Source organism: Cibotium barometz, chromosome 1, assembly GCF_041138505.1.
Source record: "Cibotium barometz isolate CiBa-2024 chromosome 1, ASM4113850v1, whole genome shotgun sequence".
NCBI classification, from domain to species: domain Eukaryota; kingdom Viridiplantae; phylum Streptophyta; class Polypodiopsida; order Cyatheales; family Cibotiaceae; genus Cibotium; species Cibotium barometz.
In genome coordinates this window covers 75,584,164-75,602,622 of record NC_141046.1, presented here as the reverse complement: position 1 = coordinate 75,602,622, position 18,459 = coordinate 75,584,164, and positions in this window count along the sequence as shown.

Genomic DNA, 18,459 nt, shown 5'->3' with positions numbered 1-18,459 from the left:
CTCAAATATTTTCTATCGTGGGAGCTGAGCATGTGTTGCATCACAAATAACTGCTCACTTCTATCATCACCATGCTATAGTTGCCTTGCTATGTAACTTTTCACTTTTAGTATCATTCTACTTTTTATAGCATTCCTTTGCTATGTGTCCTAGTTTACCATAGTAATAGAACTCTATGGTATTTGCATTTTGAATCTTTGCTAACCACATTGGCCTCTCTAGATCCCCTTGCCTCTCTAGAGTTACCTCTTCCATTTGTTTGTACATTTGATTCTCATTTCCCGTGATTTCTATTTCCAAAATGACCTCCACCTTAGCTTTTACCTCTATATCTACCTGTATATGAGTAGAAGGCCTGCTCATTTGAATTTCTAGAGAATGAACCTCTTCCAATATTCATCTCTTCACAAATAAGAAGAGCAATCAGTTCCTGAAAATCAAGAAAGCTCTCTCAAACTCTAATAGAGGTTTGAAACTGGTTGTAATCCTTACTAAGACTATTCAAGGTCACCGAAACCATATTATCATCATCTACTCTACTGGTAATCTAATAGAACCAAGGGCATCTACAAGTCCTTTAGCCTTCATTAAGTAATAGTTTATACTTAGCTTTCCTTTGGTCACATTATGTAACTCCTACTTGAGTTGCATCTTCCGTGCTTGGGTGTTTGTGCTATACATATGGTGTCCCAGGCCTCCTCTGGTCACATTATGTAACTCCTACTTTAGTGGCATCTTCCACGCTTGGGTGTTTTTCTATACATATGGTGTCCCAAGCCTCCTAGTTAATGTAAACCTATTTTATAATGCCACTGTATGTGAACTAGTTACATAAATATACATCCACTGTATGTGAACTAGTTACATAAATATACATCCACCAACACCTAAATACTTAGATTCTCTTTACATATTATCCTACAGCCAAATTTTTGCTGTAACTTTGCTTCGACTAGAAATTGGCATATACAGCCAAAATCAACACTACTTGTTATGAAAATCTTATAGAGCCAAAACGAGGCTCGAAATTCACCTGAATTGTGCCAAAACGCATAAAAATGAGCTAATTTTACACAATATGCTCTTCTTCCTTCAGCCAAGAGGATACCTCAATCTAAGACAATGACCTCCTTGTTTGGTTGTAGCTCTCATAGCTACCAAATTGTTGCTCCAAAATCAAAGAGGAAAAGAGATGGAAATAGTCTTACCCATGTAATACTTCCTTGCTTTCCTCATTCTTGCCTCTTGCTTGCCTTCTTAGCTCTCACACAAACCGGAGCTCTAATACTATAAAGAGAATACAAGGGAGAGGGAGAGCTTGAGTTCCTTACAAGCAAACACACATACACAAGAGAGAGAAAGACACAAGACAGAGATAGATGGCTAATTTTCTTCTATGTTCTTCTCTTCTCTGTAACCATAAACTAAAGAGATAAGAGTTTATACTATAGGTAAAAGTACTCTCCTATTATAACTTATAAAGAAGGTCGGCTAAAGGTCGGCTATGTAATACCACAATAAGCTTGGCTTGTATATCTATAACCTTATCAGCCTCTTGCTTGAGTTGCATTTTATGATTTAGCTAGGTCTCATAGTCTTACCATTTTTACATGGTTCAATTGGGCCTCCTATAGTCTTACCATTTTTAGTCTAGACTTCTATTTATAGTGATTAATTTTGGGCATCGCTTGCATGATTTCAAACCACTTATTCTCATTATTTGACTTCTTCTTACATTGATTTCTTTCAAGTATCCTATATTCTTAATGTTTTAATCTAGGCTTCTTTTTATAGAAATTTCTTTTGGGTATCTAACTCTCTTTACGTGGCACAACCACTTTATCACATAGAGATGTATTATCTTATTGCAACTCCTTTTCTTTGGCATTGATTTTTTTTTTGTCTCTATTTTTTGTAGATGCATTTACAAGATCTTCTTCTTTATATACAAGGAATTCTTTTAGTCATTGTACCACATTGCATGTTCTGAATATGGTCAAAGATATTTCTAATCAAGATATTGAGATCTACCTAGTTTTAATGAATCTTGTCATGCACATCAGGACCTTCTAGATTCTTGTCAAAGGATTTATATATAAATGTCAAGAAATGTTCATCTCCCTCAATCATATGTGATAGAAACTATTACGTAGGCTCCTTTGGTAGCTTTGGTACTTAGTGCATGAAGGGGGTAGGTGTGGCACTATCATCCTTGTAAAGCTATCCTTATATAAAGTTGCATATTGCCATGGATTCCTTCTCTAAGTCATCATGATGTTCTTCTTCTAGCTATATCATATATTTTTATAACTTGAGACATACTAATTACTATGAGTTAAGACATTTTAAAAAATAGTTCATTTGAGGCGGCCTCAGTTACTAGCATACTAGCGATTATTAAAAACATTGCCAAAGAGGTGAGGGTTTCTTGTGAGGTTTCACACTCTGTGTGGCTACAATATCTTAATGTTGGAGAAAAAGAATTTCTTGTGGCACTTTCACGGCCATACTTTCACGGCCATACTACTAAGTGCATACTCCATGCCTTTGAGAAGAATGTAGGGGAGAGGATGAGCTTGAGCTCCTCCATGTAAGCTTTCTTCTTCACACACACACACACACACACACACATAAGAGTAGACAAGAAGGCAAGAGAGAGAGATGGATGGCCAAATTTTCTTCTATATTCTTACTTATCTATAACTATAATATAAAGATAAGAGTACATACTATAAGGGAAAGTACTCTTCTAGTAAAACATACAAGGTCAGTCCCTAATTTGAACCTGACTATATGAGCTAGCACTATAACTATAACAAGCATGTAAAGCATACAAGGTTAGTCCTAACCATATGAGCTAGCACTATAAAACATCTTGTAAACCACTGGCATATCAACCATAATCTCACCCAACCATACCAGTGGTGCATAAGTGTGAAACAATCATCCTAGTGTGTCATCCATATCCACACTATATCCCAACACTCCTCCTCAACTTCAACTTCATACCTTGCACTACTCCAAGAAATCTCTTGAACATTCTTAATGGGACCAACTACCCACTGTGGTCCTATATAGTTTTTGCAAAAGGGATTTTGAATGTTGTTATTAACATTAAGTCATGCCTGCCACACAACATCATAATATAGGCACTTTGGATGGTGATACGAGTTATGATGTAACTATGGCATCAACCACCTCCGCACCTACCATAGTGATACGAGTTATGATGTAACTATGGCATCAACCACCTCCGCACCTACCATAGTGGAACAAGCCAGGTGGGATGGAAAGGATGTATATGCACATGCATCAATGGAACTTTTAGTGAAAAAGAGAATTATCTTGAGTCACATTCTCTCATGTAAAACTATGAAGCATGCTTGGGATTTTCTTACCACACTACTTTACTAGGTACATAATGAGGCCTCACAAGTGGCATGAGAGAGAGATTTAATGGATGAATTTCTCACAAGGATTAAACATCTCAGGGAGTAGCTACTATGTAGTATTGATGAGTCTTACTACCCAGATAATACTCTGGTGTTTATTGTTCTCATAGCTCCGCTGGATTCATACCAGGGTTTTACATCTATACTTCAGCTCATGAGATGAAGGGAAATCCCAATGCCCTTACTTTTGATGAGTTGGTTGTAGTGCTCTTGTAGGAAAAGAAATCTTGGGAAAACTGGACTAGTATGCCTGTGGGAAATCAGGCATTCGCTATCAGCACAGCTAAAGAGGTAAAGGTAAAGCCTTTTCTTAGGGCAGCTCTATAACCCAGAGGTAGAATCAGCCTAGTCTTCTAGAAAGGATGACAAGAAGGGGGGTGATAAGCCTAAGAAGAAAGACAAATGCAACTTTGGAAAAGCCATGCCATTATATCAATGATGAATGTAGGAAAGGGCTAGAAAAGAAGAAAGAGTCAGGCATGGTTGGCTGATGCATCAGAACCAAGCCTAAAAAGAAAAAGTTAGTAAACTATACATAGGGTGATTGGGAAGGAGTCAACAAACTATGCGTTGTAGTTATGATCCTTCTGCCTATGATGTATGCATGTTAGTGCCATATCAACATGTCTGTTACTTTGATAGTGGTGCTAGCAACAAGCACATTACTTCTTAGTGTGATTTATTTTCCTTACTTGAGTTTTCTCCTTAAAGAAGGAGCAATCACATGTGAAAACAACTTCTCGTATCTAGTAAAAGGACTTAGTAAGGTTGTTCTCATTGCTACATGATGGGACACAATCACTCTCTCAAAAGTCTTGTTTATGCTAGGCATCAAAAAAAGAACTTGTTGTCAATCTCTGCCATTGCAAGCCTAGTGGTCAAATTTATTGATGACATGTGTACAGTTCATGAACAAAGTGATGGAGATGTTACTTCAGTCATGTATGAGAGATTGGCACATAATGCTTGCTTGGTTTTCACCACCACATGCGCTATGAGTGATGTGGAGCTATGGCATGCTTGCTTTGGTCACTTGAATTTTGGCAATATTTTATGCCTTAAAAAAGGCAAGAGATGGTGTCAAAGTTGCCAAAGCTTGAGGCCCATATCAAACATGTATGTGAAGGTGCATTTTAGGCAAGATGCAATGGGTACCATTCTCAAAAGATGGATTAGTATTACAGCTTATCCATAGTGATGTATGTGGTCCCATGAGGACACCATAGTGATGCATTGCAGCTTTAGTGATGCATGTGGTCCCATGAGGACACCACTGATCAAGGGATATCTCTCCTTTGTGACATTTATTAATGACTACTCTAGGCACATCTGGGTTCAAAACAAAGTCAGAGGTTTTGTGACTACTTAAAGTTAGAGGTACATACTTTAAACATTTTGTTTCTATGGCTAAAAATGTGTTTACCGTTGTAAAGTTGGCACCCTTCATACATATTAAGAGGGAATATATGTCAAAGGAGTTTTATGTATATATAGCTGAAAGAGGCATAAAACATCAATGCACAGTACCTTAAATACACCTTAGAAAAGTAGTATAGCTAAGAGGAAGAACATATATCTCATAGAGATAGCATGGTGGTTGAAGGTCAAGATTTACCTCATGTTTTTAGTTAGAGGTAGTTATGTGTACCACTTTTATGCTAAACAGATGCCCCAATAAGGCCTTGCAAAGAATCATCCCTTCTTATAAACTTTAGAATGGAAGGAATCCCTCTATGGATTATTTGTGTGTTTTTGGTTATATTTCTTATGCTCGATGATAAGGCGATAAAATGTATTTTTTGTAGGATATAGCTCAGAAAGCAAAGACTATAGGCTACCATCCACAAAGCTGATTTTGGTGAGTAGAGATGTCTTTGTTGAGAACTCACTTCAACCTATGCTTTTATGCAAAAAATAGTAAAATGTATGCTCACATGATATCTTTGATACACTCCTACCTTTGTACAATGTCATGCAGCCATATGTGGAGCAAATGAATGCTCAAAAAGGTGATACAAAATAGCCCATAATGGTTGAAAATTAACTCAAATTTCGTTCCAGATATGAGTCTATTGATGAGGCAATTGTGGATGATGCAAGATAAGGAAAGGGCAACCATATAGGCATCCAAGAGTATGCCAAAATGGATGGTATAGACATTCCAAGACAGAAAAATAGCTACTCCTTTACCCAAGAGGACACATGCAAGTTCTCATCATGCATCTTATTCTTTTGTGGATCATGCTCTCAGTACCAGTATATGCAATGAAGAGAAAGCATTAGAAAATGATCATTGAATGCATCCCATATAGGATGAGTATGACCTCAATCCTAAAAATGACACTTGGTATTTAGCAGATTTGACTTACAATAAAAAGACCATTGGTACAAACTCTGTTTACAAGCTTAAGCATAAAGCTGACGATAGCATTGATCGCAATGGCAAGGTTTGTTGCAAAGAGTTATGCTTAAGACAAGGGTATAGATTATGATGAGACCTTTGCACCCACATCTCATATGACTGTGATCAAGTATATTATTGCATTGACAATGAATGCATCATGGTTGGAATGTACATACCAAGATGGCCTTCTTAAATGGTGACTTGTATGAGGAGGTTTATGTATCTCAGCCTCATGGTTTTGTTGAGAAGGGGCAAGAATCTAAAGTATAAAGATTAAGAGAAAATTTATATAGCCTTAAGCAGGAGGCTCCCAAAGCATGATATGAGAAGATGAACGCATACTTAGTTGCAAATGGCTTTTGCAATAGTCCAACTAAGAGTACCTTCTATGTTAAGAGAAGTAAAGATTGGTTTTTGGTCACCGTTTTATATGTTCATGACATGCCACTCACAGGTAGGAGAAGATTTCAGCCTTCAATATTGGATTATATGTATCATTTGAGATTATAAATTTGGGCTCATTGCATTATTATTTAGGCATATAGTTTATACAATGTGATGATGGGATTGTGTTCATTCCATTTCGAAATGTCTTTTAATACAAATAGATAGGGTTACGGCTATCTCCCACCTAGCCTTAACCCTTATCCACCAAAGCCCACACTTGCCATCCATGGCCCCTTTCTATCCACACTAAAGTCCCAAAGAAACCTTAAACCCTTCCTACAATGTAGATGCCATCATAGGGTGTGTCACACGAAAGAGGTCTCATCGAAGACCTTGACCTCTCTTAACCGAATATGGGTGGTCTCCTACCATTATTGGTATGATAAGGAAGTGATTCTAGATTGATTGGAGCCTGGTGACTATGTATGTGTGCCGATACTAGACATATGTGACCCCTCACACTGGTGGAGTGTACGTGGTTCTAGGATTATTAATGACTCGGTGAAGTGGCTCCTTTAGGATAATGCAATTTTATGGTTTTGGTGGATGTGAGACGTATGTCAGCTCCTACACTGGGTCACCAAGTTCTAGGAGTGACATGCTTCAGCAGTATGTGTCGTTGAGGATCACATTCGTGGTGCAAGGAGATATATGTTGATGATGTGACACTAATGTGTTATCTTATGTTATAAAATTGGACATATGAAATTATGTATGTGAAAAGATTCGTATGATGTTATATTTTTTATAAAAATAACTATTTTTAGAGGAGTGCGTGTACAAGCTTTGTTCAAATGGTGCGTGTGAGTAAAAAGGCAATTTCAATCATGGGGGTGTGAGTTCACACCATCTTCATAGTTCTAGTGGTTGGATGGAAGGGGCTACGCTAAGCCTATGGAACTGGTCTAAGCAAACAAAACATCACACTAGAAAGTAGGTGGCATGGGGTGGACCCGAGATCGCGGCGGATACTTTCCAAAACAAGACCAATTAAATTTTAAAATGAGAAACTTGGGACAAGTAGTCTAGTAGTCATGAATGAGAATAGAGGAACTACCATCATAATCAAGGAGTCAGGACATCTTTTTGTTGGGAATCGCTCAATGTAACCTGCTTAAAAGAATTATGAAGGGAAAACACATGGAGGCAAGGATTGTTCCAATTAGACTAAGAAGAGAAGCTAACAAAATATCCAAGCATCAAGGTATTATGATATAAGTCCCCTAGTGAGTCGTGTTACCCTTAGTATGATTTTTGTTTGCCATATTATTCTATAGATAGAGGGGTAGGGCTCTCTCTCTCTCTCTCTCTCTCTCTCTCTCTCTCTCTCTCTCTCTCTCTCTCTCTCTCTCTCTCTCTCCACACACACACACACACACACACACAAGAAGAAGAATCAACTTATGGAAGAATCTATTAAAGGGTCTCACTACACTATCCCCTTGCACCGAAGAAGAAGAAAGAATAAGAATATAAGAAGAAGAAGAAGAAGAAGAAGAAAAATAAGAAAAATAAGAAAGAAAAGAAATTACATTAACATCTAGGAAGGTTGAAATGACCAGTGAGACCCAATACATAACTTTAAGGTCATGGAAACTTGAGATAAATTTGAGATCTAGCAAAGAAAAACATCCTAGTAATCAACTAGTATTTACGATGCCAAGTGTCAACAATCACCAATCATCTAAGTTCGTTTTTTGTTTTGGCTTTGGTTTGAGTTTTGTTCTAGACTTGTAAAAATACTTAATGAGAGATCTTCCCTTTGATACGTACATTCTTTCTGGGCTACTCTAACTTTGGCTAATTTTGCATTCATATTCTTGAGTTGCCTTGGGGATTAATTCCTCTGCTTGAGAGAGAGAGAGAGAGATGATGAGGAAAAAATAATAATAATAAGAAAAAAGGAAAAAAGTCCCCTAGTGAGTCGTGTTACCCTTAGTATGATTTTTGTTTGCCATATTATTCTATAGATAGAGGGGTAGGGCTCTCTCTCTCTCTCTCTCTCTCTCTCTCTCTCTCTCCACACACACACACACACACACACACACAAGAAGAAGAATCAACTTATGGAAGAATCTATTAAAGGGTCTCACTACACTATCCCCTTGCACCGAAGAAGAAGAAAGAATAAGAATATAAGAAGAAGAAGAAGAAGAAGAAGAAGAAAAATAAGAAAAATAAGAAAGAAAAGAAATTACATTAACATCTAGGAAGGTTGAAATGACCAGTGAGACCCAATACATAACTTTAAGGTCATGGAAACTTGAGATAAATTTGAGATCTAGCAAAGAAAAACATCCTAGTAATCAACTAGTATTTACGATGCCAAGTGTCAACAATCACCAATCATCTAAGTTCGTTTTTTGTTTTGGCTTTGGTTTGAGTTTTGTTCTAGACTTGTAAAAATACTTAATGAGAGATCTTCCCTTTGATACGTACATTCTTTCTGGGCTACTCTAACTTTGGCTAATTTTGCATTCATATTCTTGAGTTGCCTTGGGGATTAATTCCTCTGCTTGAGAGAGAGAGAGAGAGAGAGAGAGATGATGAGGAAAAAATAATAATAATAAGAAAAAAGGATTTCATAAACTTAAAACTAATAAAGAGCCTTCACACACACACACCCTCCTTAGCCCACGTATGCAGACACAACAATACTAGTCCAAGCTTCGAAGCTCTTTTGACTATGAAGGCTTTTGCACAAAATAATAGTCAACAGAAATGCTTCTTTTGCAAGGAATGTGAAAAATGTTCTAAGTGCAACCGAGTGCTTGCAATTACTAATGCATTTTGTTCCTTGGTGGATGTGACGTAATTTATCCTGAATCATGCTTGAAAGAAAACTAACATCGACAATAATCTTGCCAAGGTGCTAGAAGGTTGAAGAGTAGCCATTAAGTGTTATTGGAACAAGTGGTTTACGCACCTTGAGTAGAGAGTCTAGGAGGAATGGCACGTAGTGGGGGTGTCCTGGTGATTTAATGCACATGTGGTGGCACATGCATTGGTATGACAGACGATATTGAGCGCATGCCTTGTGCATACAAGAAATGATAGGATGGTGGGCAATTGGGACCAGCTGGGTGAGTTGAGAGATTGTGGATGGGGCGGCTGGGAATCAGAAAAGGAGATGAAGAGGCTAAGGGAGAAGCAGGAACGTGAAGAGGCGACAGCAAGATTGGATCTCTTCTCAGTTGCATGCCCAACAACATCAGGAAAATCTGTGCAATGGCAAGGTATGTGTTAACATCCCATCAGATCTGGTCAGAAGATAGATTGATCTATTTTCCATGTGTAGCGCTATCTTGTTTCGTCCGAGGACACCGCCTAACAAGGTAGAGATTGGGAAATGGTTGCAAGTCGAGGTGTTCTCTATGAGAAAGTAATCTCTCAAATATTTTATCTTGGAACAAGGATTCTTCAATGTTATGTTTGTCAAAGGCCAGACGGTTGTCGACCTGTTTGCAAGGGCCCCACTATTCATGGGCACGAAGCTGGTGTATGGGATGCCTTTCGACCCCTCATTCGATGTCAATAGGCGCCTCAGGGGAGCATGCCCGGTTTGGGTTGATGTAATAGGTCTCCTGCCTTGACTAAGGTCTGCAAACAATGAAGGACTTGGCGAGTGCTTTAGGCCTAGTACTATTTGTGCCAAGGGATGATGATAATGGCTGTCATTTGAATAAAGTCTGTATCTCTTGGAACACACTAATGGAAACACCAAAAACGCTTGAAATGGATTTAGGGGAACTAGGAAAAATGGAGTTGAAGCTAAAATTTTGGGGCTTAGAGCAGACATGTTGATAAGGAGGATAAGGGAAAGGGGAAGATGGTTATAGAGGAAAGGGAAACTAAAGAGTAAGGGTGGATCAGGGTAAGAGTCAAATCCAAGGGGGGAAATAATCTTAGACAAGTTAAGGAAGAGGCTAGGAGAAATCAGATTAATATGGGAGAGAAAGGGGTGGAGTGGGGCAAACCCTTGAAAGGGTCTGTTTACTCCAATCCATTTAGTCCTCTGGGTGATGATAGTGAAACTTCTTCTATGGGGAGGTTTTACTGGCAAGTCAATACTGCATGGAGGGAGGTACAAATAGGAGCCGAGAAACACAGGATAGGGGTAGGGAGAAAGAAGAGTTGGGGTAGAGATGGTTCTTGCCACTGCATTAGAATGATTAAGGATAGTACGACTAAGGGGGTACTTAGAATGTTAAGCGGTTGAGGGATAAGAAGAAAAATGCAGCTTTTTGGGGGGTGGTAGTCTATAATGGCTATCCAAGAACATAATCTTTTTGTTATGGAAGGGGTGAGGAAGGAAAGTTTTAGCGATTGGGTAGTACTATACACGGTTATAAAACTAGGATTTAGTGGGGTACTAAGTATTATTAAGAAAAATTTAAAGCCTAGCGTTATTGCTAATCATCCTAATGTCCAGATATTAGTTGTAGGGATTCAACTAGATGAAGAGAAGGTATGGGTAGTCGATATATATGGGGCTCACAATCACAAAGTTAGAGGAGATGTTGGAGTGTATTTCTAGATTAGATATTCAGTGTCCTTGCATTATGATGGGGGATTTTAATATGGTTGAGAAGCAACTGGATAGGTGTCAAGGAAGTGCAGTCATGATGGGGCAAGAGAAGAAGAAATGGGATAATCTTAGAGGAAAGATGGGGTTGATTAATGGCTAGGAATTAGGTCCATAGGGCTTTGATCTAGGGCATACTTACTTCATCCTTCAATATCTTGGATCATCTTCTAGACTTGATAGGGCTTTCTTTAGCCATCAAGCCTATTGGGTACCACACACCTTATTAGCTAAAGTGGAAACTTATTCTATGCTATCTGATCACATGCCTTTGATGTGGGGTGGTACGTAGCTGACTAGGGGGATAATGAGCTCAAAAACTTCCCAAGGAGAAAGCTGAGGGTGAATAACATGCTACTCAAGGATGAACTATTCATTCTCCTTACATAAGAGGCTATTAGTAGGGTGAAGAGCAAGGGGGAGAGGGAGGGATTCTCGAGGAAATTTACTAATGAGATGCAAGGCATTATTAGAAGGGTGGGCAAATTGAGGGCCTAGTAGAAAAGACGAGAAAGGAAATACTGGGGGGGATATGTTGGAATCATTACAAAAGAAGAGGAAATTGGGAGGCTTGTCCAAGATGGAGATTGATCAATATATGGAGTGCCATATGCATTTGAACAAGGAAGACGACAAGCTAGCTAAAGAAAGAGAAAAGGGGATACGTGGATATCTTTCACAGATAGGAAGAAACTAACTAAATATCTGTTTGGACTTGCCAAAGATAGAGGGAACATGGAATTGCAAGGACAAATCAAAGATGAGAGAGGCCAGGAACTTGGGGATATTCACCAGATTGCTTTGAAATGGGTAGAGTTTCCAGGTGACAGTTTGAGTCTCAATAGGAAGAAGTAAAAAGTTTCAGGCAGAAATCAAATTACTACGTTTGTGTTAGAAAAAGTGATCTATGTCATATCATAGACAAGGTCAAAGGGATGTGGATGAATGTGGTGAAGGCTAGGAGTTATCCCACATGCAAAGGCAAAGCCCATATGGTACTTGGACCTATATAAAGGGTCATTTCAATGTAATGTAACACAACAACTCATTCTCAAGTACACAATCTCTTGGTCAAGTAAGTGCATCTTGTGTTGCTTTGTATTGCTTTTGTCATTTGTTTATGATCATGTTTAGCATTATGTTTGAGCCTCCATAGGCTAGCCTAGTCCTAGATCCATGATTTCCAACATGGTATCAGAGCCTGGCAGGCTATGGCTTAGCTTAGTTTAGTTGTTTTGCCATTTCTCTTCAATATGGTGCCCGCAAAAGGAAGTGCCATTGAGAAGAAGGAATAACAAAATTGTTGCATTAGTTTTTGCATCATTAGGGTTTCCTTAGGTGTTGTAGGCTGCAAGCATTCCATCGCCAACACGTAGAGACAAAGAGAGAGAGGCTAGAGGGACCTCCTTCCTCAGCAATAGTCAGCAGCCTCAGCCCAGTAGCACAAGTGTGGTGCCTGTGCCCATCATCATCGTTTAGCAAACACAACAAGGTTTCTCTCGGCTTACATTCCCTCACTACTTCACGTAGTCATAGCAGCCAAAACCAAAGGTGCCTCCATTCCCTCTTGATACGTGGCAACTAGCCAGCAAGGCTGCCCACGGCAGTTACAGCGCACCCCCCTGAGAGGGCCATCATCGCTTCGCCGTCAGTGTCCCAATCTCCATACTAAACCCACGACAGCAGTGCGCCTGCATCATCACCCCTACCACCACTGCGTCTACAGAAAGGACGTCCATAAACTTTCAGCAAAGAACAACGCAAGAAGCTGACGGCAGCGAGGAGGTGATGATCAGCAAGCAAACACGATTCAACTCAGCTATAGAAGCAGCATCAGAGGCAAGTGATGAGCAGCAAGCGAAGCGCAGTTGACCAGATCCATGATCCAGAATCGGCAGCGTGGAGCCCCTGAAATCAGATCCGAAATCAGCGCAGCGCCGATGGAATAAATCTGGCAGTTTTCTTTTAATTTGAAAAAAAAAATTCTTATTTAGAGACTATGGTTTAAAAACCTTTAAGAGGTTGTTCCTATGGCACTTAAGGAAGGATGTTCTTTTACTTTTTTTTTGGAAAATTCTATGCATTATGAAGTTGCCTCAAGGATGGGAATGCACGCACAATCTATGTGCAAGGTCAAGACGAAGAAGATGCTATGCAAAAATAAAGATGCAGATGAAGACGCAAAAATGGATGAAGATAAAGACGAAGATATCGATGAAGATGAACAAGATGCTGTCTATGTTGATTCTTATGTCATGGCTCACATGTCATAATGACGAATGAATTATGCCCTCTCTTACCCAAATGTTTATGTATGGACACTACTACCACCGAACAATGTAATCATATAACCACCTCTTATGATGATGAAGAGGTACCTGATGATGAATGGGCTTTCTAAAGCCATGATGATGCACTCCTTTACTCAAGATGTATGTTCACCTCTGACCACCGATGATGTAGGTCATGTGATATGATGTATGCTCACAGTTCTCCTACGTTGGCCATGTAGCCCACAAGGGGGGATTGATGGGAGTTGGGTTTCCATGCTCAACACATGATGGTGCACATGAGGCACAATGTTCATGGATATGGAGTATTGGAGAGACCATTGATGGTGCACATGAGGCACAATGTTCATGGATATGATGATGATGATGCTATGATGATGATGGGGTATGGGAGAGGAATGTTTTCATGTAGGAATGTTTTCATGTCATGTCATTTTCTTTTCGCAATGTAGAAGCTATGCTCCCTATGAGCGATGCTAATTTCTTTTATGTACTGTAGAGCTATACTCCTTATGAGTTAAGCTTTTTCTTTCATGTAATGTTAGAATCAAGGAAGGGCATTATGATATGCCACGATCAAGGAAGGGTGTTAGAAAAAGTGATCTATGTCATATCATAGACAAGGTCAAAGGGATGTGGATGAATGTGGTGAAGGCTAGGAGTTATCCCACATGCAAAGGCAAAGCCCATATGGTACTTGGACCTATATAAAGGGTCATTTCAATGTAATGTAACACAACAACTCATTCTCAAGTACACAATCTCTTGGTCAAGTAAGTGCATCTTGTGTTGCTTTGTATTGCTTTTGTCATTTGTTTATAATCATGTTTAGCATTATGTTTGAGCCTCCATAGGCTAGCCTAGTCCTAGATCCATGATTTCCAACAGTTTGGTCAATAAAGACATACAAGCTAATAGAGCCAAGTGGCTAGAGAGAGATGTTGAGATCGACAAATGCTGGGAGGCTCTTCAAAAACTGGGTAAGGAGAAATCCGTGGGATAATGGGATGAACTATCAGTAGAATTCTTTATAGCCTTCTAGGATTCTCTGAAGGACTGGGTATGGTCCACAAGCAAAAAGGTCTTTTCCACAGGGAGGATGGACAATGTTTTGAGGGAAGGGATGGTAAAATTAATTCCTAAACACCCTGCTTGCAGCAACTTCAATCATTGGAGGCCTATTACTCTACTCACAGCAATATATAAGATACTAGCCAAGGTGATAGCATTGAGGATCAACCCATCCCTACAAGAGGTGATCTCTAGTAAACATCATGGGTTCATTAAAGGAAGATCTGTTTATGATAATATGTTTTCAGCAATGATAGGCAAAGAAGTATCTCAAAGGACTAGTTAGGAATGTGCTATCTTCCAACTAGATCTAGAGAAAGCCCATGATGGAATACACTAATCATTTGTTACAAGAGTAATGGAGAAAGTGCGCTTTGGTCAGGATTGCCACATGTATATGTACTCTTACAGATGGAGCCCACTCTAACTGTTATTAAATGGGAGACTAGTTAGGGGATTTGAGATCATAAGATCTGTGAGACAGGGCTGTCCTTTGGCTCCTCTCCTGTTTATTGTGGCTTCTCATCCTTAGAAGAAGCTGGAGGAAGAGGGATAGTATCAAAACTGAAACTCAAAAATGGAGAGCAGTTAATTATCCAATGTTTTACTAATGACTCCTTGTTGTTTTTGAAAGCTGATAAATGAGAATGTGAGGATTTCTTTACAAATAGTGCAGTTGTTTGATAAGGCCTCTAGATCCAAATGTAATATACATAGATCCAAGATTATGAGCTTGACTGAGGAGGATAGCTTTGATATGGGAAGATGGGGATGTGAAGTTATTAAAAAGGGACAGATCATCAGACATTTAGGGGTGCCTTTTGGGGTGGAAGTGACTAACAAGGACTTGACTAATTGGCCTATTGAAAGATTCTGTGGCAAACTTAAAAAATGAGAAGGGATCAAAGTTTCATTTTGTGATAGGATGGCTATTGTTAATACAGTCCTTAATTGTTATATCGTGTTCCTCTGTCTTGTGATAGAATTTAGAAAGTGCCATTGGAAAAGAATTATAATCGCAATAAGAGACTTTATGTAGAGAAATTGCAATGATGGTAAGAAGGCATTTGCATGGTTGGTGGCCTGGGATAAAGCCACCCTACCCAAAAAGATAGGAGGACCACCCTACCCAAAAAGATAGGAGGACTGAGGATTCTACATTTGCCTATTCATGCCAAGGCTAGGGTGGCAATTAGTCTTCCTAAATATCTTCAACAAGTGGGAATCTGGACCAGGATGCTCAGAGAGGTGGTGGAAGAATCATAGGAACAACTTAAAGGCAAGTGGATTGGGCTAGATTGGAAAGAGGAGCTGCTATCATTTGCCCCTCTGAAAATTGTGAACTCTCCCTTTTGCAAATTTTATGCTTAAAGTAGAAAGAGGTGATGGGCTTGATTAAATGGAATGGGTGTACTAGAGCCTTTGGGAACTCCTTTTTCAACCTAAACATTTGGTGGACTCATAGGTTTAACCCCCCCCCTTGGCTTAACTTAATACAAGGGTATCTAGAAGATTAAACAATAGGGGTTCAAGACAACTAGGGGACCTCTGGGACTATTCACAGGTGGGCTGGAAAGAGCTGCATCAGGTTGAAAGGGAATTTGGAATACAACAGAGTGAGGTACAGGTGTTGAACTCTGTGCTAGAAGAGGTTGAGAAAGGCTAGACCTCCACCACTGCTTTCAATGGAGCCTCTTGGATACGTGATTGGGCCTAGTTCAATGGCGTGAGAATGGATAGAATAACTACCAAGGCAATACATGAGGAATGAACAAGAGTGAGATTAATTTCAAATACTGATATAAAATCTAGAAAGTTATTTGGAAGAAGAGATGGAGCCTAATCTGGGAATCACAGGTTCCAGTGAAAGCTCAAACATTTCTTTGGAGAGTATGTTTGTTGGCTTTACCCCTTGGATTCAAACTGTTACAAAGAAAATTTACTGGTGAAAACTGTCCTAGATGCAAATCAGCAATTGAAGAGGGGAAGCATGCTTTTTGGGACTGTCTTGCAATCAGAGGGTTTTGGGGTAGGATAGGTAAATGGGTGGATGAGATTGGGGGTTAAGGGGTCCTGGGGTGACTGGCTACTGGGGAGATTAATTAATGGGGCAGGAGAGGTGGATTTGATATTCTGTAGTATAAGATATTGTTTTGGGGTGACTGGCTACTGGGGAGATTAATTAATGGGGCAGGAGAGGTGGATTTGATATTCTGTAGTATAAGATATTGTTTTGCATGTGGGGAACTTGGGTTTCTAGGAATTTGTTGATATTTAATAAAGAATCTAATCGGGGGTAGATGTGTCAGAGATGATGTTCAAATGTGTGCACTATTGTTGGTATGTAAGGCGTCTGTGCTTGCCTCCTATGTCTGCTTTGCAATCCAAGAGTGTCCGATCTGTAAGTACACAAAAAAGACTCGACATACTCTGAGATCCCATGTAAATGTGCTCCTCGTACTGCATAACTACACAATGTACCCATCCCCCTATCTGTGCCCGAAGTTCATGTACAAAAAGAGAGTAATAACATGGGCATCCATGTGTGAACTTTCTCGTCCACACCCGATCTTTGCTCTGCTTATTAGTTCCCCCACGTATATGTATACAAATGATGGTGTGTATCACCATATGCTGCCATGTATATTGATATCCCTTAAACAAGATTCATTGTCCTCAATGACAGGACTAAGCTGGTTCAGCTTCCTCCTCATGCTGCCAATGTATATGCAGCATCCTCAAGCACTTTACTTCATCTTAGCCCTCAATCTGCTAATCATTTCCCATAGCACACTAATCCATTGGCCTTGATCTACAGGATCCTTGCAAAATTGTAAGCCAACTATTTAGGGTCGTGACAGTAAAGACATTGGTACACTTCCATTCTCCAAATGGAAAATATGTACACGAGGTGGCTCTATCATTTGTTTTTTAGAGGAATTGTATGTAAGTGCCTGGGTTCCAAACCTTAATATAAACGTTTAAAGAGATGGTGACATGCATCTGAACGCACACACATACAACATTGAAATACATGGAGTACGAGTGCACCCTTGAAACTTTGATATCCTTGTACTTTGGACGTGGTTTAATGGACATCATGAATAGAAATTCATGTACTATTGCTACAAAGAAAACCTTGCTTCACCGCATGGTGCTTACATTATTAATAGAGGCACATGAAAACGTTTGTGCATAGCCTGTGTATATACGGACATACCACAATGATACACTGGCATGCGAGCTTTCTAGCATTCATATTTATGTTGAACAACTTCAAACTTAGAAAACAGAGATGGCCCCCTCTTGCAAAGGTTCTCTTTTTGCATGAGCATGTTGGATGCACTTTGATCCTTGAGGACTCCTCATGGTTCTACCTTGTTTTATGTAAGAGAATTAATCATGCATTGTATTCAAGAATCTTGCATTATGCAAAACTTACCATAAACAATCACGTGTTATGGAGAACTATTGTACTAATGTTGTTTTTGTTTGTAAACTAACTGCATATCCGGATGGAGGAGCTTTGATGGCTAATCTAGAACTGCTGAACCAACAAAGGTGGATAATTGGTGTGTGGATGGGCTTGAATGAGATAGCCTTCAATCACGGTGATTTTCCATGGCAAGGTGTGGTATACATGTAAGCCCTTACATTCACACTTCTCCAACCTCCTACATTGGCCTTTCTATATTAAACAAAAATGCTCCCCTTGATCTTGATTTCTTCAATCTCACCTGTTCTTTCCTGTTGTAGCCCATGAAGGGGTTTCAATTTGACAGTTCACTTGCGTTTATAACCAAGTTATTGTGGCTCATTCGAATCTGTAATGGCATCAGTATGTGCTACATATCGATAAGATCAACTCACACATTGATGGTGAAAGGGCACTGCCCCAAGTTACGATCCCATAAGTCGTATTCAATTATTCGCAACCACTATTGAAAAGGATAACATTATGCAGCACAAGAAATGAAAAGGGGTTCAATGAGTCGTATTGTGTATATAAATTCCTCCAACTAGCAAATTGACACAAACAGCTTCACAAGGCCATGTTTTTTTCGGCAATATATCTTTTGGAACAATATCGAGTGATAATACTTCGTCACTTTTGCAACATGTGTTGCTAGCTTCGTGCCGACGACACAATCCCACAGAACAATGTTTTCCAGACGAGACATAAGTGGGATGAGATAAAGTTATCAAAGG